The sequence below is a fragment of the Microcebus murinus genome, chromosome 8 (genome assembly GCF_040939455.1).
Source record: "Microcebus murinus isolate Inina chromosome 8, M.murinus_Inina_mat1.0, whole genome shotgun sequence".
Lineage (NCBI taxonomy): Eukaryota > Metazoa > Chordata > Mammalia > Primates > Cheirogaleidae > Microcebus > Microcebus murinus.
In genome coordinates this window covers 108,758,754-108,781,735 of record NC_134111.1, presented here as the reverse complement: position 1 = coordinate 108,781,735, position 22,982 = coordinate 108,758,754, and the positions used below count along the sequence as shown (strand labels likewise).

At 63.7% G+C, this 22,982-nt stretch overlaps 6 non-coding genes across 6 annotated transcripts; all 6 read left to right on the top strand.

Annotated features, from left to right (window-relative positions):
• Nucleotides 1-1,903: 1,903 nt before the first annotated feature.
• Nucleotides 1,904-2,022, top strand: LOC142872506 (5S ribosomal RNA). The gene has a single exon (XR_012920763.1). It is a non-coding gene; the product is annotated as a 5S ribosomal RNA (ribosomal RNA).
• Nucleotides 2,023-5,553: 3,531 nt separating this feature from the next.
• LOC142872767 (5S ribosomal RNA) lies at nt 5,554-5,672 on the top strand. Its single transcript, XR_012920869.1, has one exon. It is a non-coding gene; the product is annotated as a 5S ribosomal RNA (ribosomal RNA).
• Nucleotides 5,673-9,202: 3,530 nt separating this feature from the next.
• Nucleotides 9,203-9,321, top strand: LOC142872766 (5S ribosomal RNA). Its single transcript, XR_012920868.1, has one exon. It is a non-coding gene; the product is annotated as a 5S ribosomal RNA (ribosomal RNA).
• Nucleotides 9,322-12,854: 3,533 nt separating this feature from the next.
• On the top strand, nt 12,855-12,973 carry LOC142872765 (5S ribosomal RNA). Its single transcript, XR_012920867.1, has one exon. It is a non-coding gene; the product is annotated as a 5S ribosomal RNA (ribosomal RNA).
• Nucleotides 12,974-16,499: 3,526 nt separating this feature from the next.
• On the top strand, nt 16,500-16,618 carry LOC142872764 (5S ribosomal RNA). Its single transcript, XR_012920866.1, has one exon. It is a non-coding gene; the product is annotated as a 5S ribosomal RNA (ribosomal RNA).
• A 3,530-nt stretch (nt 16,619-20,148) lies between these two features.
• LOC142872763 (5S ribosomal RNA) lies at nt 20,149-20,267 on the top strand. The gene has a single exon (XR_012920865.1). It is a non-coding gene; the product is annotated as a 5S ribosomal RNA (ribosomal RNA).
• Nucleotides 20,268-22,982: the final 2,715 nt, after the last annotated feature.

Here is a 22,982-nt window from a genome sequence, read left to right as displayed (position 1 = left end):
GGCCCGGGGGCTGGCTGGACAACGCGGTCTGCTGGGCGGGGGGGGGGGTTTGGAGGAGCAACTGATGCCCTTTGCACTTTGGGTAGCAAGTGTCTGAGGTGTCTCTGAGCCCTGCGCCATGTCGGGGGTGGGGGTGGGAGGTCGGGGGGGGGGGGTGGAGGAGCAGGAGGAGGAGGAGGAGGAGGAGGTGGGAAGGGCCGTGGCCTGCAGTCGTGTTCCCGGGGTGGCTTCTTCCACAGGCTGCTTGGCCTGGGCTCCCTGCACCTGGGCCTTTGGAGGACTGGCCCTGTGCTTGCCAACGCTTCCCCTGCAGGGACCCAGAGCTGGGAGGTTGCATCTCTCAGCCCTGGGTCGGGCAGAGCCCCAGCGGGCCATGCCCACAACCTCTCTCAGCACGGGTCCCCCAGAAGGCTCCTTTGGGACCAGGATTCTCTTGCGGGTGACTCTTTAAGGTCTGGCCCCTGGATGGAGGGGCACCAGGAGTAGAGGAGCAGGAAGGGGAAGGGGGTGGCCGTGCGAGGGGACACTTTCAGGCCAAGTCCCAGCTTCAGCCTGATCCTCCTGGGAACCCCGGGGTGTACGTCACACCTCCTGGTTGTCCCGCTCTGAGACAAGGAGCCGGGCTTCGCATTCCCCCAGCAGCCAGTCGTGGGCTGAGGACACCTGGGGCGTTGGGAACTCCCTGGCTTCTCCTTGGCTTAACATCTGGAGCTGCTTGTGAATCGTGCCGCCACACACACCCGAGTGCAGGTGTCTTCTGCACAGACTGCGGGCCTCGCTCTTCTGAATGCCGCTAGCTCGCCACCCACCCACGGGTGAACCTGGTCAGGGTACTTTCTCTCGGGGGCAGACTCTGATCCTGGCGGGCTACCGGTGTTTCTGTTTGCTCGTTTCTTTCTTCCATTTCGGGAAAGGCTTCCTTACTGGGTGTGGAAATCTCCTATGCCTTTCCTCGCCTATTCTGTCAGCTTTAAAATTCTCTTTCAGTTGCCACCCTCACAGATGGATTAGGAAACTCTTTCCGGTGCACTCATTAGTGAAATGACCTCAATGAAGCTGGAATCCAATATCTAATCGCCGATTTTTAGCGAGTCCACACGCCAGGGGGGTCGGGGTCCAATGCAGCCCCGGCCAGGCCCAGGCCCCTAGGACTGGGCCACAGGAGGACACAGAGGAGGGTCCCGGCCCCCACGGTCGCGTTGCCGGCAGTTCTCCAAGGGCTTGGGCGTTTTCCAGAGGTAGGAGATGGAGGGGACTGATTTCTTCAGCGCCCCACTAACCACGCCACCCCACCCATGGGACACATCCCAAGAGAGAGAGAGAGAGACGCCCCATACACTCGCTCCCCTCCCCCATGCGCTGTGCCCCAGCCCGGGCCCGGGGGAATAGGCGGCAGCCCACCCACAGGGTGGGGGGCGCAGCTGAAAGGGGTTGTCGGGGAGGGCGGCCCCTGCCTGGGGTCAAAGGGCGGGCGACCCGCGCGTGCGCAATCGGCGGCGGCGGCGGCGGCGGCGGCGGCGGCGGCGGGGGCGGCGGGGGCGGCCACGAGCTGGGGGTGGGCCAGGCGAGGAGAGGAAGGGGGCTGGAAGGTCTCCACCTTGGCGAGTCCAGCCGTGGAGGCGCATCTTGTGTGAGTGTGAGTGAGTGAGTGTGAGTGTGTGTGTGTGTGTGTGTGTGTGTGTATAGAGAGACAGCCCCCCACCCCGGCCCGCCGCTCCCTGCCCGCCCCGCCCCGCCCCGCCTGTCACCCCCGTCCCTCGGAGCCCGCCGGACCCGGCCGGTGAACTCAACAGGCCCGCCCGGTGCGGGTCAGCGCCGGCGCGGGGCCTGGGGCGGGAGGAGGCGGCGGGGAAGCGCAGAGAGGCTCGGCTTCTTGAGCGGGGCAGGGGCGCCCTCCGCCGCCGTCTAGGGCCACACCACCCTGAACGCCCCCGATCTCGTCTGGTCTCGGAAGCTAAGCAGGGTCGGGCCTGGTTAGTACTTGGATGGGAGACCGCCTGGGAATACCGGGTGCCGTAGGCTTCTTTTTTTTTTTTTTTTTTTGTTTTGTTTTGCCTCTTGTTCTGTCCCCTCTCTGGGAGCGAGGCGGCGGCCCGGGGCGGGGGTCTCCCCCACCCTCAGCGCCCGCCGCGGTGCCTGGCGCCCCAGCCCGCACCGTGGGGCCTCCTCTTGTCCCAAGCCGCGACACCGCCGTCACGCGGCAGCATGCGTGGCTTCTGGACTGTCAGGTCTCAGACCAAAGGTCTGCTCTGTGGGAACCGACACGCTGGAGGAAACCTTGAGAGTCTGAGAGGGGAGGGAGTTCCAGAAGAAGGCCAGGATGTCATTTTGAGGGAGTATGTGACCAGAACTCGTCCCGTTGCTTTTGGGGTTCTATGGGCTACACGTAGGAATCTTTGGTGGTGGCACCTGATGTTGGGGGATCCGGAGTCACACCCAGACCTGCTCCACAGGCCTCCTTTTACTTTTCTCTTCGGATTCATTATGTTTAAAAAGTGTCTCTTATCTCTATGATTGCATTTTCTTTTCTCTCTCTTTTCAAGCAGATGATGGGAGTCCAAGTATTAAGGTGACATGTGTTGCCCGTGCCCCCCTCCCCCCTGTGTTCTTATTCATTAACCTCTGATGTTGTTCCAGCGTATTGTGGGGGTACCAATGTTAAGGTCGGGTACGTTGCCCTCTCCCAGCCTCCCCCCTCGGGTCAGAGCCTCAAGTGCGCCCATCCCCCAGTCGGTGCGCACCCACCCCATTCCTAATGGAGGTGTATGCCCATCCCCTCCCCCCACCCGCCCGACACCCACCCGATGAAGGTGATTCCTCTGTGTCCACTTGGGTGTCCGTCGGTTCGTACCCATTTGCTGGTGAGCGCGAGCACGTGGTGCTCGTGTGTCCATTCTTGGGCTACCTGGCTTACTGGAACGGGTTCCAGCTCTGGCCAGGAGAACCACGAGAGGTGCCCTCTCACCGCTGCTCCTCCTAGCTGAATAGCACTCCGTGGTGTCCACGCGCCACATTTCATTTACGCACTCGTGGGTCGATGGGCACTCGGGTCGCTTCCAGGTCTTTGCGATTGTGACTTGTGCCCTGACTCTAACCCTAACCCTTACCCAGCCCCGTCTCCTCCTCGGCCCCTGCCTGACTGACTCCTTCCCGCCCGGCCTGTCACCTGTCACCGTCCTCTGCCCCTGCCTGACACGCTCCTCCCCGCCCGGGCCGTCACCGTCCTCGGCCCCTGCCTGACGGGGCTCCTCCGTCGCCTGGGCCTTCCAAGGGCTTGGTGTGGACGCTGGTTCCAGGACGCCCTCCCAGGAACCCGGTAGCAGGGCGGCCGCAGCGTCTCGCGCCACCCAACCGTCCGCCGGCCGGCGGCCGTCGCTAAGTGGCCTGCGGGGGACGTGCCCCCACTGTGGGGCGGGCGCCCAGCCTGGTGTCTTCTCTGAGGCCCCGTGGCTGCTTTTCCCCCCCGCAAGGGGAGAGCCGCGGAGGTGGGGACCGCCTCCTCGTGGGGACGTACACCCAGCTCTCCACGTCGGATTCCGGGGCTCTCTGTCCTGCCAGAAGGCCCAGCTGGCCTGCGGGTCCTTAGAGTGGCAAAAACATCCGAAAACTGAGATTGAGGGTCCGGTGGTTGTCTGCACTTTTGTGCTGGGCACCCCAGGGAGGCCCGGGGGCTGGCTGGACAACGCGGTCTGCTGGGCGGGGGGGGGGTTTGGAGGAGCAACTGATGCCCTTTGCACTTTGGGTAGCAAGTGTCTGAGGTGTCTCTGAGCCCTGCGCCATGTCGGGGGTGGGGGTGGGAGGTCGGGGGGGGGGGTGGAGGAGCAGGAGGAGGAGGAGGAGGAGGAGGTGGGAAGGGCCGTGGCCTGCAGTCGTGTTCCCGGGGTGGCTTCTTCCACAGGCTGCTTGGCCTGGGCTCCCTGCACCTGGGCCTTTGGAGGACTGGCCCTGTGCTTGCCAACGCTTCCCCTGCAGGGACCCAGAGCTGGGAGGTTGCATCTCTCAGCCCTGGGTCGGGCAGAGCCCCAGCGGGCCATGCCCACAACCTCTCTCAGCACGGGTCCCCCAGAAGGCTCCTTTGGGACCAGGATTCTCTTGCGGGTGACTCTTTAAGGTCTGGCCCCTGGATGGAGGGGCACCAGGAGTAGAGGAGCAGGAAGGGGAAGGGGGTGGCCGTGCGAGGGGACACTTTCAGGCCAAGTCCCAGCTTCAGCCTGATCCTCCTGGGAACCCCGGGGTGTACGTCACACCTCCTGGTTGTCCCGCTCTGAGACAAGGAGCCGGGCTTCGCATTCCCCCAGCAGCCAGTCGTGGGCTGAGGACACCTGGGGCGTTGGGAACTCCCTGGCTTCTCCTTGGCTTAACATCTGGAGCTGCTTGTGAATCGTGCCGCCACACACACCCGAGTGCAGGTGTCTTCTGCACAGACTGCGGGCCTCGCTCTTCTGAATGCCGCTAGCTCGCCACCCACCCACGGGTGAACCTGGTCAGGGTACTTTCTCTCGGGGGCAGACTCTGATCCTGGCGGGCTACCGGTGTCTCTGTTTGCTCGTTTCTTTCTTCCATTTCGGGAAAGGCTTCCTTACTGGGTGTGGAAATCTCCTATGCCTTTCCTCGCCTATTCTGTCAGCTTTAAAATTCTCTTTCAGTTGCCACCCTCACAGATGGATTAGGAAACTCTTTCCGGTGCACTCATTAGTGAAATGACCTCAATGAAGCTGGAATCCAATATCTAATCGCCGATTTTTAGCGAGTCCACACGCCAGGGGGGTCGGGGTCCAATGCAGCCCCGGCCAGGCCCAGGCCCCTAGGACTGGGCCACAGGAGGACACAGAGGAGGGTCCCGGCCCCCACGGTCGCGTTGCCGGCAGTTCTCCAAGGGCTTGGGCGTTTTCCAGAGGTAGGAGATGGAGGGGACTGATTTCTTCAGCGCCCCACTAACCACGCCACCCCACCCATGGGACACATCCCAAGAGAGAGAGAGAGAGACGCCCCATACACTCGCTCCCCTCCCCCATGCGCTGTGCCCCAGCCCGGGCCCGGGGGAATAGGCGGCAGCCCACCCACAGGGTGGGGGGCGCAGCTGAAAGGGGTTGTCGGGGAGGGCGGCCCCTGCCTGGGGTCAAAGGGCGGGCGACCCGCGCGTGCGCAATCGGCGGCGGCGGCGGCGGCGGCGGCGGCGGGGGCGGCGGGGGCGGCCACGAGCTGGGGGTGGGCCAGGCGAGGAGAGGAAGGGGGCTGGAAGGTCTCCACCTTGGCGAGTCCAGCCGTGGAGGCGCATCTTGTGTGAGTGTGAGTGAGTGAGTGTGAGTGTGTGTGTGTGTGTGTGTGTGTGTGTATAGAGAGACAGCCCCCCACCCCGGCCCGCCGCTCCCTGCCCGCCCCGCCCCGCCCCGCCTGTCACCCCCGTCCCTCGGAGCCCGCCGGACCCGGCCGGTGAACTCAACAGGCCCGCCCGGTGCGGGTCAGCGCCGGCGCGGGGCCTGGGGCGGGAGGAGGCGGCGGGGAAGCGCAGAGAGGCTCGGCTTCTTGAGCGGGGCAGGGGCGCCCTCCGCCGTCTAGGGCCACACCACCCTGAACGCGCCCGATCTCGTCTGGTCTCGGAAGCTAAGCAGGGTCGGGCCTGGTTAGTACTTGGATGGGAGACCGCCTGGGAATACCGGGTGCCGTAGGCTTCTTTTTTTTTTTTTTTTTTGTTTTGTTTTGCCTCTTGTTCTGTCCCCTCTCTGGGAGCGAGGCGGCGGCCCGGGGCGGGGGTCTCCCCCACCCTCAGCGCCCGCCGCGGTGCCTGGCGCCCCAGCCCGCACCGTGGGGCCTCCTCTTGTCCCAAGCCGCGACACCGCCGTCACGCGGCAGCATGCGTGGCTTCTGGACTGTCAGGTCTCAGACCAAAGGTCTGCTCTGTGGGAACCGACACGCTGGAGGAAACCTTGAGAGTCTGAGAGGGGAGGGAGTTCCAGAAGAAGGCCAGGATGTCATTTTGAGGGAGTATGTGACCAGAACTCGTCCCGTTGCTTTTGGGGTTCTATGGGCTACACGTAGGAATCTTTGGTGGTGGCACCTGATGTTGGGGGATCCGGAGTCACACCCAGACCTGCTCCACAGGCCTCCTTTTACTTTTCTCTTCGGATTCATTATGTTTAAAAAGTGTCTCTTATCTCTATGATTGCATTTTCTTTTCTCTCTCTTTTCAAGCAGATGATGGGAGTCCAAGTATTAAGGTGACATGTGTTGCCCGTGCCCCCCTCCCCCCTGTGTTCTTATTCATTAACCTCTGATGTTGTTCCAGCGTATTGTGGGGGTACCAATGTTAAGGTCGGGTACGTTGCCCTCTCCCAGCCTCCCCCCTCGGGTCAGAGCCTCAAGTGCGCCCATCCCCCAGTCGGTGCGCACCCACCCCATTCCTAATGGAGGTGTATGCCCATCCCCTCCCCCCACCCGCCCGACACCCACCCGATGAAGGTGATTCCTCTGTGTCCACTTGGGTGTCCGTCGGTTCGTACCCATTTGCTGGTGAGCGCGAGCACGTGGTGCTCGTGTGTCCATTCTTGGGCTACCTGGCTTACTGGAACGGGTTCCAGCTCTGGCCAGGAGAACCACGAGAGGTGCCCTCTCACCGCTGCTCCTCCTAGCTGAATAGCACTCCGTGGTGTCCACGCGCCACATTTCATTTACGCACTCGTGGGTCGATGGGCACTCGGGTCGCTTCCAGGTCTTTGCGATTGTGACTTGTGCCCTGACTCTAACCCTAACCCTTACCCAGCCCCGTCTCCTCCTCGGCCCCTGCCTGACTGACTCCTTCCCGCCCGGCCTGTCACCTGTCACCGTCCTCTGCCCCTGCCTGACACGCTCCTCCCCGCCCGGGCCGTCACCGTCCTCGGCCCCTGCCTGACGGGGCTCCTCCGTCGCCTGGGCCTTCCAAGGGCTTGGTGTGGACGCTGGTTCCAGGACGCCCTCCCAGGAACCCGGTAGCAGGGCGGCCGCAGCGTCTCGCGCCACCCAACCGTCCGCCGGCCGGCGGCCGTCGCTAAGTGGCCTGCGGGGGACGTGCCCCCACTGTGGGGCGGGCGCCCAGCCTGGTGTCTTCTCTGAGGCCCCGTGGCTGCTTTTCCCCCCCGCAAGGGGAGAGCCGCGGAGGTGGGGACCGCCTCCTCGTGGGGACGTACACCCAGCTCTCCACGTCGGATTCCGGGGCTCTCTGTCCTGCCAGAAGGCCCAGCTGGCCTGCGGGTCCTTAGAGTGGCAAAAACATCCGAAAACTGAGATTGAGGGTCCGGTGGTTGTCTGCACTTTTGTGCTGGGCACCCCAGGGAGGCCCGGGGGCTGGCTGGACAACGCGGTCTGCTGGGCGGGGGGGGGGGGTTTGGAGGAGCAACTGATGCCCTTTGCACTTTGGGTAGCAAGTGTCTGAGGTGTCTCTGAGCCCTGCGCCATGTCGGGGGTGGGGGTGGGAGGTCAGGGGGGGGTGGAGGAGCAGGAGGAGGAGGAGGAGGAGGAGGTGGGAAGGGCCGTGGCCTGCAGTCGTGTTCCCGGGGTGGCTTCTTCCACAGGCTGCTTGGCCTGGGCTCCCTGCACCTGGGCCTTTGGAGGACTGGCCCTGTGCTTGCCAACGCTTCCCCTGCAGGGACCCAGAGCTGGGAGGTTGCATCTCTCAGCCCTGGGTCGGGCAGAGCCCCAGCGGGCCATGCCCACAACCTCTCTCAGCACGGGTCCCCCAGAAGGCTCCTTTGGGACCAGGATTCTCTTGCGGGTGACTCTTTAAGGTCTGGCCCCTGGATGGAGGGGCACCAGGAGTAGAGGAGCAGGAAGGGGAAGGGGGTGGCCGTGCGAGGGGACACTTTCAGGCCAAGTCCCAGCTTCAGCCTGATCCTCCTGGGAACCCCGGGGTGTACGTCACACCTCCTGGTTGTCCCGCTCTGAGACAAGGAGCCGGGCTTCGCATTCCCCCAGCAGCCAGTCGTGGGCTGAGGACACCTGGGGCGTTGGGAACTCCCTGGCTTCTCCTTGGCTTAACATCTGGAGCTGCTTGTGAATCGTGCCGCCACACACACCCGAGTGCAGGTGTCTTCTGCACAGACTGCGGGCCTCGCTCTTCTGAATGCCGCTAGCTCGCCACCCACCCACGGGTGAACCTGGTCAGGGTACTTTCTCTCGGGGGCAGACTCTGATCCTGGCGGGCTACCGGTGTCTCTGTTTGCTCGTTTCTTTCTTCCATTTCGGGAAAGGCTTCCTTACTGGGTGTGGAAATCTCCTATGCCTTTCCTCGCCTATTCTGTCAGCTTTAAAATTCTCTTTCAGTTGCCACCCTCACAGATGGATTAGGAAACTCTTTCCGGTGCACTCATTAGTGAAATGACCTCAATGAAGCTGGAATCCAATATCTAATCGCCGATTTTTAGCGAGTCCACACGCCAGGGGGGTCGGGGTCCAATGCAGCCCCGGCCAGGCCCAGGCCCCTAGGACTGGGCCACAGGAGGACACAGAGGAGGGTCCCGGCCCCCACGGTCGCGTTGCCGGCAGTTCTCCAAGGGCTTGGGCGTTTTCCAGAGGTAGGAGATGGAGGGGACTGATTTCTTCAGCGCCCCACTAACCACGCCACCCCACCCATGGGACACATCCCAAGAGAGAGAGAGAGAGACGCCCCATACACTCGCTCCCCTCCCCCATGCGCTGTGCCCCAGCCCGGGCCCGGGGGAATAGGCGGCAGCCCACCCACAGGGTGGGGGGCGCAGCTGAAAGGGGTTGTCGGGGAGGGCGGCCCCTGCCTGGGGTCAAAGGGCGGGCGACCCGCGCGTGCGCAATCGGCGGCGGCGGCGGCGGCGGCGGCGGCGGGGGCGGCGGGGGCGGCCACGAGCTGGGGGTGGGCCAGGCGAGGAGAGGAAGGGGGCTGGAAGGTCTCCACCTTGGCGAGTCCAGCCGTGGAGGCGCATCTTGTGTGAGTGTGAGTGAGTGAGTGTGAGTGTGTGTGTGTGTGTGTGTGTGTGTGTATAGAGAGACAGCCCCCCACCCCGGCCCGCCGCTCCCTGCCCGCCCCGCCCCGCCCCGCCTGTCACCCCCGTCCCTCGGAGCCCGCCGGACCCGGCCGGTGAACTCAACAGGCCCGCCCGGTGCGGGTCAGCGCCGGCGCGGGGCCTGGGGCGGGAGGAGGCGGCGGGGAAGCGCAGAGAGGCTCGGCTTCTTGAGCGGGGCAGGGGCGCCCTCCGCCGTCTAGGGCCACACCACCCTGAACGCGCCCGATCTCGTCTGGTCTCGGAAGCTAAGCAGGGTCGGGCCTGGTTAGTACTTGGATGGGAGACCGCCTGGGAATACCGGGTGCCGTAGGCTTCTTTTTTTTTTTTTTTTTTGTTTTGTTTTGCCTCTTGTTCTGTCCCCTCTCTGGGAGCGAGGCGGCGGCCCGGGGCGGGGGTCTCCCCCACCCTCAGCGCCCGCCGCGGTGCCTGGCGCCCCAGCCCGCACCGTGGGGCCTCCTCTTGTCCCAAGCCGCGACACCGCCGTCACGCGGCAGCATGCGTGGCTTCTGGACTGTCAGGTCTCAGACCAAAGGTCTGCTCTGTGGGAACCGACACGCTGGAGGAAACCTTGAGAGTCTGAGAGGGGAGGGAGTTCCAGAAGAAGGCCAGGATGTCATTTTGAGGGAGTATGTGACCAGAACTCGTCCCGTTGCTTTTGGGGTTCTATGGGCTACACGTAGGAATCTTTGGTGGTGGCACCTGATGTTGGGGGATCCGGAGTCACACCCAGACCTGCTCCACAGGCCTCCTTTTACTTTTCTCTTCGGATTCATTATGTTTAAAAAGTGTCTCTTATCTCTATGATTGCATTTTCTTTTCTCTCTCTTTTCAAGCAGATGATGGGAGTCCAAGTATTAAGGTGACATGTGTTGCCCGTGCCCCCCTCCCCCCTGTGTTCTTATTCATTAACCTCTGATGTTGTTCCAGCGTATTGTGGGGGTACCAATGTTAAGGTCGGGTACGTTGCCCTCTCCCAGCCTCCCCCCTCGGGTCAGAGCCTCAAGTGCGCCCATCCCCCAGTCGGTGCGCACCCACCCCATTCCTAATGGAGGTGTATGCCCATCCCCTCCCCCCACCCGCCCGACACCCACCCGATGAAGGTGATTCCTCTGTGTCCACTTGGGTGTCCGTCGGTTCGTACCCATTTGCTGGTGAGCGCGAGCACGTGGTGCTCGTGTGTCCATTCTTGGGCTACCTGGCTTACTGGAACGGGTTCCAGCTCTGGCCAGGAGAACCACGAGAGGTGCCCTCTCACCGCTGCTCCTCCTAGCTGAATAGCACTCCGTGGTGTCCACGCGCCACATTTCATTTACGCACTCGTGGGTCGATGGGCACTCGGGTCGCTTCCAGGTCTTTGCGATTGTGACTTGTGCCCTGACTCTAACCCTAACCCTTACCCAGCCCCGTCTCCTCCTCGGCCCCTGCCTGACTGACTCCTTCCCGCCCGGCCTGTCACCTGTCACCGTCCTCTGCCCCTGCCTGACACGCTCCTCCCCGCCCGGGCCGTCACCGTCCTCGGCCCCTGCCTGACGGGGCTCCTCCGTCGCCTGGGCCTTCCAAGGGCTTGGTGTGGACGCTGGTTCCAGGACGCCCTCCCAGGAACCCGGTAGCAGGGCGGCCGCAGCGTCTCGCGCCACCCAACCGTCCGCCGGCCGGCGGCCGTCGCTAAGTGGCCTGCGGGGGACGTGCCCCCACTGTGGGGCGGGCGCCCAGCCTGGTGTCTTCTCTGAGGCCCCGTGGCTGCTTTTCCCCCCCGCAAGGGGAGAGCCGCGGAGGTGGGGACCGCCTCCTCGTGGGGACGTACACCCAGCTCTCCACGTCGGATTCCGGGGCTCTCTGTCCTGCCAGAAGGCCCAGCTGGCCTGCGGGTCCTTAGAGTGGCAAAAACATCCGAAAACTGAGATTGAGGGTCCGGTGGTTGTCTGCACTTTTGTGCTGGGCACCCCAGGGAGGCCCGGGGGCTGGCTGGACAACGCGGTCTGCTGGGCGGGGGGGGGGGGTTTGGAGGAGCAACTGATGCCCTTTGCACTTTGGGTAGCAAGTGTCTGAGGTGTCTCTGAGCCCTGCGCCATGTCGGGGGTGGGGGTGGGAGGTCAGGGGGGGGTGGAGGAGCAGGAGGAGGAGGAGGAGGAGGAGGTGGGAAGGGCCGTGGCCTGCAGTCGTGTTCCCGGGGTGGCTTCTTCCACAGGCTGCTTGGCCTGGGCTCCCTGCACCTGGGCCTTTGGAGGACTGGCCCTGTGCTTGCCAACGCTTCCCCTGCAGGGACCCAGAGCTGGGAGGTTGCATCTCTCAGCCCTGGGTCGGGCAGAGCCCCAGCGGGCCATGCCCACAACCTCTCTCAGCACGGGTCCCCCAGAAGGCTCCTTTGGGACCAGGATTCTCTTGCGGGTGACTCTTTAAGGTCTGGCCCCTGGATGGAGGGGCACCAGGAGTAGAGGAGCAGGAAGGGGAAGGGGGTGGCCGTGCGAGGGGACACTTTCAGGCCAAGTCCCAGCTTCAGCCTGATCCTCCTGGGAACCCCGGGGTGTACGTCACACCTCCTGGTTGTCCCGCTCTGAGACAAGGAGCCGGGCTTCGCATTCCCCCAGCAGCCAGTCGTGGGCTGAGGACACCTGGGGCGTTGGGAACTCCCTGGCTTCTCCTTGGCTTAACATCTGGAGCTGCTTGTGAATCGTGCCGCCACACACACCCGAGTGCAGGTGTCTTCTGCACAGACTGCGGGCCTCGCTCTTCTGAATGCCGCTAGCTCGCCACCCACCCACGGGTGAACCTGGTCAGGGTACTTTCTCTCGGGGGCAGACTCTGATCCTGGCGGGCTACCGGTGTCTCTGTTTGCTCGTTTCTTTCTTCCATTTCGGGAAAGGCTTCCTTACTGGGTGTGGAAATCTCCTATGCCTTTCCTCGCCTATTCTGTCAGCTTTAAAATTCTCTTTCAGTTGCCACCCTCACAGATGGATTAGGAAACTCTTTCCGGTGCACTCATTAGTGAAATGACCTCAATGAAGCTGGAATCCAATATCTAATCGCCGATTTTTAGCGAGTCCACACGCCAGGGGGGTCGGGGTCCAATGCAGCCCCGGCCAGGCCCAGGCCCCTAGGACTGGGCCACAGGAGGACACAGAGGAGGGTCCCGGCCCCCACGGTCGCGTTGCCGGCAGTTCTCCAAGGGCTTGGGCGTTTTCCAGAGGTAGGAGATGGAGGGGACTGATTTCTTCAGCGCCCCACTAACCACGCCACCCCACCCATGGGACACATCCCAAGAGAGAGAGAGAGAGACGCCCCATACACTCGCTCCCCTCCCCCATGCGCTGTGCCCCAGCCCGGGCCCGGGGGAATAGGCGGCAGCCCACCCACAGGGTGGGGGGCGCAGCTGAAAGGGGTTGTCGGGGAGGGCGGCCCCTGCCTGGGGTCAAAGGGCGGGCGACCCGCGCGTGCGCAATCGGCGGCGGCGGCGGCGGCGGCGGCGGCGGCGGCGGCGGCGGGGGCGGCCACGAGCTGGGGGTGGGCCAGGCGAGGAGAGGAAGGGGGCTGGAAGGTCTCCACCTTGGCGAGTCCAGCCGTGGAGGCGCATCTTGTGTGAGTGTGAGTGAGTGAGTGTGAGTGTGTGTGTGTGTGTGTGTGTGTGTGTATAGAGAGACAGCCCCCCACCCCGGCCCGCCGCTCCCTGCCCGCCCCGCCCCGCCCCGCCTGTCACCCCCGTCCCTCGGAGCCCGCCGGACCCGGCCGGTGAACTCAACAGGCCCGCCCGGTGCGGGTCAGCGCCGGCGCGGGGCCTGGGGCGGGAGGAGGCGGCGGGGAAGCGCAGAGAGGCTCGGCTTCTTGAGCGGGGCAGGGGCGCCCTCCGCCGTCTAGGGCCACACCACCCTGAACGCGCCCGATCTCGTCTGGTCTCGGAAGCTAAGCAGGGTCGGGCCTGGTTAGTACTTGGATGGGAGACCGCCTGGGAATACCGGGTGCCGTAGGCTTCTTTTTTTTTTTTTTTTTTGTTTTGTTTTGCCTCTTGTTCTGTCCCCTCTCTGGGAGCGAGGCGGCGGCCCGGGGCGGGGGTCTCCCCCACCCTCAGCGCCCGCCGCGGTGCCTGGCGCCCCAGCCCGCACCGTGGGGCCTCCTCTTGTCCCAAGCCGCGACACCGCCGTCACGCGGCAGCATGCGTGGCTTCTGGACTGTCAGGTCTCAGACCAAAGGTCTGCTCTGTGGGAACCGACACGCTGGAGGAAACCTTGAGAGTCTGAGAGGGGAGGGAGTTCCAGAAGAAGGCCAGGATGTCATTTTGAGGGAGTATGTGACCAGAACTCGTCCCGTTGCTTTTGGGGTTCTATGGGCTACACGTAGGAATCTTTGGTGGTGGCACCTGATGTTGGGGGATCCGGAGTCACACCCAGACCTGCTCCACAGGCCTCCTTTTACTTTTCTCTTCGGATTCATTATGTTTAAAAAGTGTCTCTTATCTCTATGATTGCATTTTCTTTTCTCTCTCTTTTCAAGCAGATGATGGGAGTCCAAGTATTAAGGTGACATGTGTTGCCCGTGCCCCCCTCCCCCCTGTGTTCTTATTCATTAACCTCTGATGTTGTTCCAGCGTATTGTGGGGGTACCAATGTTAAGGTCGGGTACGTTGCCCTCTCCCAGCCTCCCCCCTCGGGTCAGAGCCTCAAGTGCGCCCATCCCCCAGTCGGTGCGCACCCACCCCATTCCTAATGGAGGTGTATGCCCATCCCCTCCCCCCACCCGCCCGACACCCACCCGATGAAGGTGATTCCTCTGTGTCCACTTGGGTGTCCGTCGGTTCGTACCCATTTGCTGGTGAGCGCGAGCACGTGGTGCTCGTGTGTCCATTCTTGGGCTACCTGGCTTACTGGAACGGGTTCCAGCTCTGGCCAGGAGAACCACGAGAGGTGCCCTCTCACCGCTGCTCCTCCTAGCTGAATAGCACTCCGTGGTGTCCACGCGCCACATTTCATTTACGCACTCGTGGGTCGATGGGCACTCGGGTCGCTTCCAGGTCTTTGCGATTGTGACTTGTGCCCTGACTCTAACCCTAACCCTTACCCAGCCCCGTCTCCTCCTCGGCCCCTGCCTGACTGACTCCTTCCCGCCCGGCCTGTCACCTGTCACCGTCCTCTGCCCCTGCCTGACACGCTCCTCCCCGCCCGGGCCGTCACCGTCCTCGGCCCCTGCCTGACGGGGCTCCTCCGTCGCCTGGGCCTTCCAAGGGCTTGGTGTGGACGCTGGTTCCAGGACGCCCTCCCAGGAACCCGGTAGCAGGGCGGCCGCAGCGTCTCGCGCCACCCAACCGTCCGCCGGCCGGCGGCCGTCGCTAAGTGGCCTGCGGGGGACGTGCCCCCACTGTGGGGCGGGCGCCCAGCCTGGTGTCTTCTCTGAGGCCCCGTGGCTGCTTTTCCCCCCCGCAAGGGGAGAGCCGCGGAGGTGGGGACCGCCTCCTCGTGGGGACGTACACCCAGCTCTCCACGTCGGATTCCGGGGCTCTCTGTCCTGCCAGAAGGCCCAGCTGGCCTGCGGGTCCTTAGAGTGGCAAAAACATCCGAAAACTGAGATTGAGGGTCCGGTGGTTGTCTGCACTTTTGTGCTGGGCACCCCAGGGAGGCCCGGGGGCTGGCTGGACAACGCGGTCTGCTGGGCGGGGGGGGGGGGTTTGGAGGAGCAACTGATGCCCTTTGCACTTTGGGTAGCAAGTGTCTGAGGTGTCTCTGAGCCCTGCGCCATGTCGGGGGTGGGGGTGGGAGGTCGGGGGGGGTGGAGGAGCAGGAGGAGGAGGAGGAGGAGGAGGTGGGAAGGGCCGTGGCCTGCAGTCGTGTTCCCGGGGTGGCTTCTTCCACAGGCTGCTTGGCCTGGGCTCCCTGCACCTGGGCCTTTGGAGGACTGGCCCTGTGCTTGCCAACGCTTCCCCTGCAGGGACCCAGAGCTGGGAGGTTGCATCTCTCAGCCCTGGGTCGGGCAGAGCCCCAGCGGGCCATGCCCACAACCTCTCTCAGCACGGGTCCCCCAGAAGGCTCCTTTGGGACCAGGATTCTCTTGCGGGTGACTCTTTAAGGTCTGGCCCCTGGATGGAGGGGCACCAGGAGTAGAGGAGCAGGAAGGGGAAGGGGGTGGCCGTGCGAGGGGACACTTTCAGGCCAAGTCCCAGCTTCAGCCTGATCCTCCTGGGAACCCCGGGGTGTACGTCACACCTCCTGGTTGTCCCGCTCTGAGACAAGGAGCCGGGCTTCGCATTCCCCCAGCAGCCAGTCGTGGGCTGAGGACACCTGGGGCGTTGGGAACTCCCTGGCTTCTCCTTGGCTTAACATCTGGAGCTGCTTGTGAATCGTGCCGCCACACACACCCGAGTGCAGGTGTCTTCTGCACAGACTGCGGGCCTCGCTCTTCTGAATGCCGCTAGCTCGCCACCCACCCACGGGTGAACCTGGTCAGGGTACTTTCTCTCGGGGGCAGACTCTGATCCTGGCGGGCTACCGGTGTCTCTGTTTGCTCGTTTCTTTCTTCCATTTCGGGAAAGGCTTCCTTACTGGGTGTGGAAATCTCCTATGCCTTTCCTCGCCTATTCTGTCAGCTTTAAAATTCTCTTTCAGTTGCCACCCTCACAGATGGATTAGGAAACTCTTTCCGGTGCACTCATTAGTGAAATGACCTCAATGAAGCTGGAATCCAATATCTAATCGCCGATTTTTAGCGAGTCCACACGCCAGGGGGGTCGGGGTCCAATGCAGCCCCGGCCAGGCCCAGGCCCCTAGGACTGGGCCACAGGAGGACACAGAGGAGGGTCCCGGCCCCCACGGTCGCGTTGCCGGCAGTTCTCCAAGGGCTTGGGCGTTTTCCAGAGGTAGGAGATGGAGGGGACTGATTTCTTCAGCGCCCCACTAACCACGCCACCCCACCCATGGGACACATCCCAAGAGAGAGAGAGAGAGACGCCCCATACACTCGCTCCCCTCCCCCATGCGCTGTGCCCCAGCCCGGGCCCGGGGGAATAGGCGGCAGCCCACCCACAGGGTGGGGGGCGCAGCTGAAAGGGGTTGTCGGGGAGGGCGGCCCCTGCCTGGGGTCAAAGGGCGGGCGACCCGCGCGTGCGCAATCGGCGGCGGCGGCGGCGGCGGCGGCGGGGGCGGCGGGGGCGGCCACGAGCTGGGGGTGGGCCAGGCGAGGAGAGGAAGGGGGCTGGAAGGTCTCCACCTTGGCGAGTCCAGCCGTGGAGGCGCATCTTGTGTGAGTGTGAGTGAGTGAGTGTGAGTGTGTGTGTGTGTGTGTGTGTGTGTGTATAGAGAGACAGCCCCCCACCCCGGCCCGCCGCTCCCTGCCCGCCCCGCCCCGCCCCGCCTGTCACCCCCGTCCCTCGGAGCCCGCCGGACCCGGCCGGTGAACTCAACAGGCCCGCCCGGTGCGGGTCAGCGCCGGCGCGGGGCCTGGGGCGGGAGGAGGCGGCGGGGAAGCGCAGAGAGGCTCGGCTTCTTGAGCGGGGCAGGGGCGCCCTCCGCCGTCTAGGGCCACACCACCCTGAACGCGCCCGATCTCGTCTGGTCTCGGAAGCTAAGCAGGGTCGGGCCTGGTTAGTACTTGGATGGGAGACCGCCTGGGAATACCGGGTGCCGTAGGCTTCTTTTTTTTTTTTTTTTTTGTTTTGTTTTGCCTCTTGTTCTGTCCCCTCTCTGGGAGCGAGGCGGCGGCCCGGGGCGGGGGTCTCCCCCACCCTCAGCGCCCGCCGCGGTGCCTGGCGCCCCAGCCCGCACCGTGGGGCCTCCTCTTGTCCCAAGCCGCGACACCGCCGTCACGCGGCAGCATGCGTGGCTTCTGGACTGTCAGGTCTCAGACCAAAGGTCTGCTCTGTGGGAACCGACACGCTGGAGGAAACCTTGAGAGTCTGAGAGGGGAGGGAGTTCCAGAAGAAGGCCAGGATGTCATTTTGAGGGAGTATGTGACCAGAACTCGTCCCGTTGCTTTTGGGGTTCTATGGGCTACACGTAGGAATCTTTGGTGGTGGCACCTGATGTTGGGGGATCCGGAGTCACACCCAGACCTGCTCCACAGGCCTCCTTTTACTTTTCTCTTCGGATTCATTATGTTTAAAAAGTGTCTCTTATCTCTATGATTGCATTTTCTTTTCTCTCTCTTTTCAAGCAGATGATGGGAGTCCAAGTATTAAGGTGACATGTGTTGCCCGTGCCCCCCTCCCCCCTGTGTTCTTATTCATTAACCTCTGATGTTGTTCCAGCGTATTGTGGGGGTACCAATGTTAAGGTCGGGTACGTTGCCCTCTCCCAGCCTCCCCCCTCGGGTCAGAGCCTCAAGTGCGCCCATCCCCCAGTCGGTGCGCACCCACCCCATTCCTAATGGAGGTGTATGCCCATCCCCTCCCCCCACCCGCCCGACACCCACCCGATGAAGGTGATTCCTCTGTGTCCACTTGGGTGTCCGTCGGTTCGTACCCATTTGCTGGTGAGCGCGAGCACGTGGTGCTCGTGTGTCCATTCTTGGGCTACCTGGCTTACTGGAACGGGTTCCAGCTCTGGCCAGGAGAACCACGAGAGGTGCCCTCTCACCGCTGCTCCTCCTAGCTGAATAGCACTCCGTGGTGTCCACGCGCCACATTTCATTTACGCACTCGTGGGTCGATGGGCACTCGGGTCGCTTCCAGGTCTTTGCGATTGTGACTTGTGCCCTGACTCTAACCCTAACCCTTACCCAGCCCCGTCTCCTCCTCGGCCCCTGCCTGACTGACTCCTTCCCGCCCGGCCTGTCACCTGTCACCGTCCTCTGCCCCTGCCTGACACGCTCCTCCCCGCCCGGGCCGTCACCGTCCTCGGCCCCTGCCTGACGGGGCTCCTCCGTCGCCTGGGCCTTCCAAGGGCTTGGTGTGGACGCTGGTTCCAGGACGCCCTCCCAGGAACCCGGTAGCAGGGCGGCCGCAGCGTCTCGCGCCACCCAACCGTCCGCCGGCCGGCGGCCGTCGCTAAGTGGCCTGCGGGGGACGTGCCCCCACTGTGGGGCGGGCGCCCAGCCTGGTGTCTTCTCTGAGGCCCCGTGGCTGCTTTTCCCCCCCGCAAGGGGAGAGCCGCGGAGGTGGGGACCGCCTCCTCGTGGGGACGTACACCCAGCTCTCCACGTCGGATTCCGGGGCTCTCTGTCCTGCCAGAAGGCCCAGCTGGCCTGCGGGTCCTTAGAGTGGCAAAAACATCCGAAAACTGAGATTGAGGGTCCGGTGGTTGTCTGCACTTTTGTGCTGGGCACCCCAGGGAGGCCCGGGGGCTGGCTGGACAACGCGGTCTGCTGGGCGGGGGGGGGGGGTTTGGAGGAGCAACTGATGCCCTTTGCACTTTGGGTAGCAAGTGTCTGAGGTGTCTCTGAGCCCTGCGCCATGTCGGGGGTGGGGGTGGGAGGTCGGGGGGGGGTGGAGGAGCAGGAGGAGGAGGAGGAGGAGGAGGTGGGAAGGGCCGTGGCCTGCAGTCGTGTTCCCGGGGTGGCTTCTTCCACAGGCTGCTTGGCCTGGGCTCCCTGCACCTGGGCCTTTGGAGGACTGGCCCTGTGCTTGCCAACGCTTCCCCTGCAGGGACCCAGAGCTGGGAGGTTGCATCTCTCAGCCCTGGGTCGGGCAGAGCCCCAGCGGGCCATGCCCACAACCTCTCTCAGCACGGGTCCCCCAGAAGGCTCCTTTGGGACCAGGATTCTCTTGCGGGTGACTCTTTAAGGTCTGGCCCCTGGATGGAGGGGCACCAGGAGTAGAGGAGCAGGAAGGGGAAGGGGGTGGCCGTGCGAGGGGACACTTTCAGGCCAAGTCCCAGCTTCAGCCTGATCCTCCTGGGAACCCCGGGGTGTACGTCACACCTCCTGGTTGTCCCGCTCTGAGACAAGGAGCCGGGCTTCGCATTCCCCCAGCAGCCAGTCGTGGGCTGAGGACACCTGGGGCGTTGGGAACTCCCTGGCTTCTCCTTGGCTTAACATCTGGAGCTGCTTGTGAATCGTGCCGCCACACACACCCGAGTGCAGGTGTCTTCTGCACAGACTGCGGGCCTCGCTCTTCTGAATGCCGCTAGCTCGCCACCCACCCACGGGTGAACCTGGTCAGGGTACTTTCTCTCGGGGGCAGACTCTGATCCTGGCGGGCTACCGGTGTCTCTGTTTGCTCGTTTCTTTCTTCCATTTCGGGAAAGGCTTCCTTACTGGGTGTGGAAATCTCCTATGCCTTTCCTCGCCTATTCTGTCAGCTTTAAAATTCTCTTTCAGTTGCCACCCTCACAGATGGATTAGGAAACTCTTTCCGGTGCACTCATTAGTGAAATGACCTCAATGAAGCTGGAATCCAATATCTAATCGCCGATTTTTAGCGAGTCCACACGCCAGGGGGGTCGGGGTCCAATGCAGCCCCGGCCAGGCCCAGGCCCCTAGGACTGGGCCACAGGAGGACACAGAGGAGGGTCCCGGCCCCCACGGTCGCGTTGCCGGCAGTTCTCCAAGGGCTTGGGCGTTTTCCAGAGGTAGGAGATGGAGGGGACTGATTTCTTCAGCGCCCCACTAACCACGCCACCCCACCCATGGGACACATCCCAAGAGAGAGAGAGAGAGACGCCCCATACACTCGCTCCCCTCCCCCATGCGCTGTGCCCCAGCCCGGGCCCGGGGGAATAGGCGGCAGCCCACCCACAGGGTGGGGGGCGCAGCTGAAAGGGGTTGTCGGGGAGGGCGGCCCCTGCCTGGGGTCAAAGGGCGGGCGACCCGCGCGTGCGCAATCGGCGGCGGCGGCGGCGGCGGCGGCGGCGGGGGCGGCGGGGGCGGCCACGAGCTGGGGGTGGGCCAGGCGAGGAGAGGAAGGGGGCTGGAAGGTCTCCACCTTGGCGAGTCCAGCCGTGGAGGCGCATCTTGTGTGAGTGTGAGTGAGTGAGTGTGAGTGTGTGTGTGTGTGTGTGTGTGTGTGTATAGAGAGACAGCCCCCCACCCCGGCCCGCCGCTCCCTGCCCGCCCCGCCCCGCCCCGCCTGTCACCCCCGTCCCTCGGAGCCCGCCGGACCCGGCCGGTGAACTCAACAGGCCCGCCCGGTGCGGGTCAGCGCCGGCGCGGGGCCTGGGGCGGGAGGAGGCGGCGGGGAAGCGCAGAGAGGCTCGGCTTCTTGAGCGGGGCAGGGGCGCCCTCCGCCGTCTAGGGCCACACCACCCTGAACGCGCCCGATCTCGTCTGGTCTCGGAAGCTAAGCAGGGTCGGGCCTGGTTAGTACTTGGATGGGAGACCGCCTGGGAATACCGGGTGCCGTAGGCTTCTTTTTTTTTTTTTTTTTTGTTTTGTTTTGCCTCTTGTTCTGTCCCCTCTCTGGGAGCGAGGCGGCGGCCCGGGGCGGGGGTCTCCCCCACCCTCAGCGCCCGCCGCGGTGCCTGGCGCCCCAGCCCGCACCGTGGGGCCTCCTCTTGTCCCAAGCCGCGACACCGCCGTCACGCGGCAGCATGCGTGGCTTCTGGACTGTCAGGTCTCAGACCAAAGGTCTGCTCTGTGGGAACCGACACGCTGGAGGAAACCTTGAGAGTCTGAGAGGGGAGGGAGTTCCAGAAGAAGGCCAGGATGTCATTTTGAGGGAGTATGTGACCAGAACTCGTCCCGTTGCTTTTGGGGTTCTATGGGCTACACGTAGGAATCTTTGGTGGTGGCACCTGATGTTGGGGGATCCGGAGTCACACCCAGACCTGCTCCACAGGCCTCCTTTTACTTTTCTCTTCGGATTCATTATGTTTAAAAAGTGTCTCTTATCTCTATGATTGCATTTTCTTTTCTCTCTCTTTTCAAGCAGATGATGGGAGTCCAAGTATTAAGGTGACATGTGTTGCCCGTGCCCCCCTCCCCCCTGTGTTCTTATTCATTAACCTCTGATGTTGTTCCAGCGTATTGTGGGGGTACCAATGTTAAGGTCGGGTACGTTGCCCTCTCCCAGCCTCCCCCCTCGGGTCAGAGCCTCAAGTGCGCCCATCCCCCAGTCGGTGCGCACCCACCCCATTCCTAATGGAGGTGTATGCCCATCCCCTCCCCCCACCCGCCCGACACCCACCCGATGAAGGTGATTCCTCTGTGTCCACTTGGGTGTCCGTCGGTTCGTACCCATTTGCTGGTGAGCGCGAGCACGTGGTGCTCGTGTGTCCATTCTTGGGCTACCTGGCTTACTGGAACGGGTTCCAGCTCTGGCCAGGAGAACCACGAGAGGTGCCCTCTCACCGCTGCTCCTCCTAGCTGAATAGCACTCCGTGGTGTCCACGCGCCACATTTCATTTACGCACTCGTGGGTCGATGGGCACTCGGGTCGCTTCCAGGTCTTTGCGATTGTGACTTGTGCCCTGACTCTAACCCTAACCCTTACCCAGCCCCGTCTCCTCCTCGGCCCCTGCCTGACTGACTCCTTCCCGCCCGGCCTGTCACCTGTCACCGTCCTCTGCCCCTGCCTGACACGCTCCTCCCCGCCCGGGCCGTCACCGTCCTCGGCCCCTGCCTGACGGGGCTCCTCCGTCGCCTGGGCCTTCCAAGGGCTTGGTGTGGACGCTGGTTCCAGGACGCCCTCCCAGGAACCCGGTAGCAGGGCGGCCGCAGCGTCTCGCGCCACCCAACCGTCCGCCGGCCGGCGGCCGTCGCTAAGTGGCCTGCGGGGGACGTGCCCCCACTGTGGGGCGGGCGCCCAGCCTGGTGTCTTCTCTGAGGCCCCGTGGCTGCTTTTCCCCCCCGCAAGGGGAGAGCCGCGGAGGTGGGGACCGCCTCCTCGTGGGGACGTACACCCAGCTCTCCACGTCGGATTCCGGGGCTCTCTGTCCTGCCAGAAGGCCCAGCTGGCCTGCGGGTCCTTAGAGTGGCAAAAACATCCGAAAACTGAGATTGAGGGTCCGGTGGTTGTCTGCACTTTTGTGCTGGGCACCCCAGGGAGGCCCGGGGGCTGGCTGGACAACGCGGTCTGCTGGGCGGGGGGGGGGGGTTTGGAGGAGCAACTGATGCCCTTTGCACTTTGGGTAGCAAGTGTCTGAGGTGTCTCTGAGCCCTGCGCCATGTCGGGGGTGGGGGTGGGAGGTCGGGGGGGGGTGGAGGAGCAGGAGGAGGAGGAGGAGGAGGAGGTGGGAAGGGCCGTGGCCTGCAGTCGTGTTCCCGGGGTGGCTTCTTCCACAGGCTGCTTGGCCTGGGCTCCCTGCACCTGGGCCTTTGGAGGACTGGCCCTGTGCTTGCCAACGCTTCCCCTGCAGGGACCCAGAGCTGGGAGGTTGCATCTCTCAGCCCTGGGTCGGGCAGAGCCCCAGCGGGCCATGCCCACAACCTCTCTCAGCACGGGTCCCCCAGAAGGCTCCTTTGGGACCAGGATTCTCTTGCGGGTGACTCTTTAAGGTCTGGCCCCTGGATGGAGGGGCACCAGGAGTAGAGGAGCAGGAAGGGGAAGGGGGTGGCCGTGCGAGGGGACACTTTCAGGCCAAGTCCCAGCTTCAGCCTGATCCTCCTGGGAACCCCGGGGTGTACGTCACACCTCCTGGTTGTCCCGCTCTGAGACAAGGAGCCGGGCTTCGCATTCCCCCAGCAGCCAGTCGTGGGCTGAGGACACCTGGGGCGTTGGGAACTCCCTGGCTTCTCCTTGGCTTAACATCTGGAGCTGCTTGTGAATCGTGCCGCCACACACACCCGAGTGCAGGTGTCTTCTGCACAGACTGCGGGCCTCGCTCTTCTGAATGCCGCTAGCTCGCCACCCACCCACGGGTGAACCTGGTCAGGGTACTTTCTCTCGGGGGCAGACTCTGATCCTGGCGGGCTACCGGTGTTTCTGTTTGCTCGTTTCTTTCTTCCATTTCGGGAAAGGCTTCCTTACTGGGTGTGGAAATCTCCTATGCCTTTCCTCGCCTATTCTGTCAGCTTTAAAATTCTCTTTCAGTTGCCACCCTCACAGATGGATTAGGAAACTCTTTCCGGTGCACTCATTAGTGAAATGACCTCAATGAAGCTGGAATCCAATATCTAATCGCC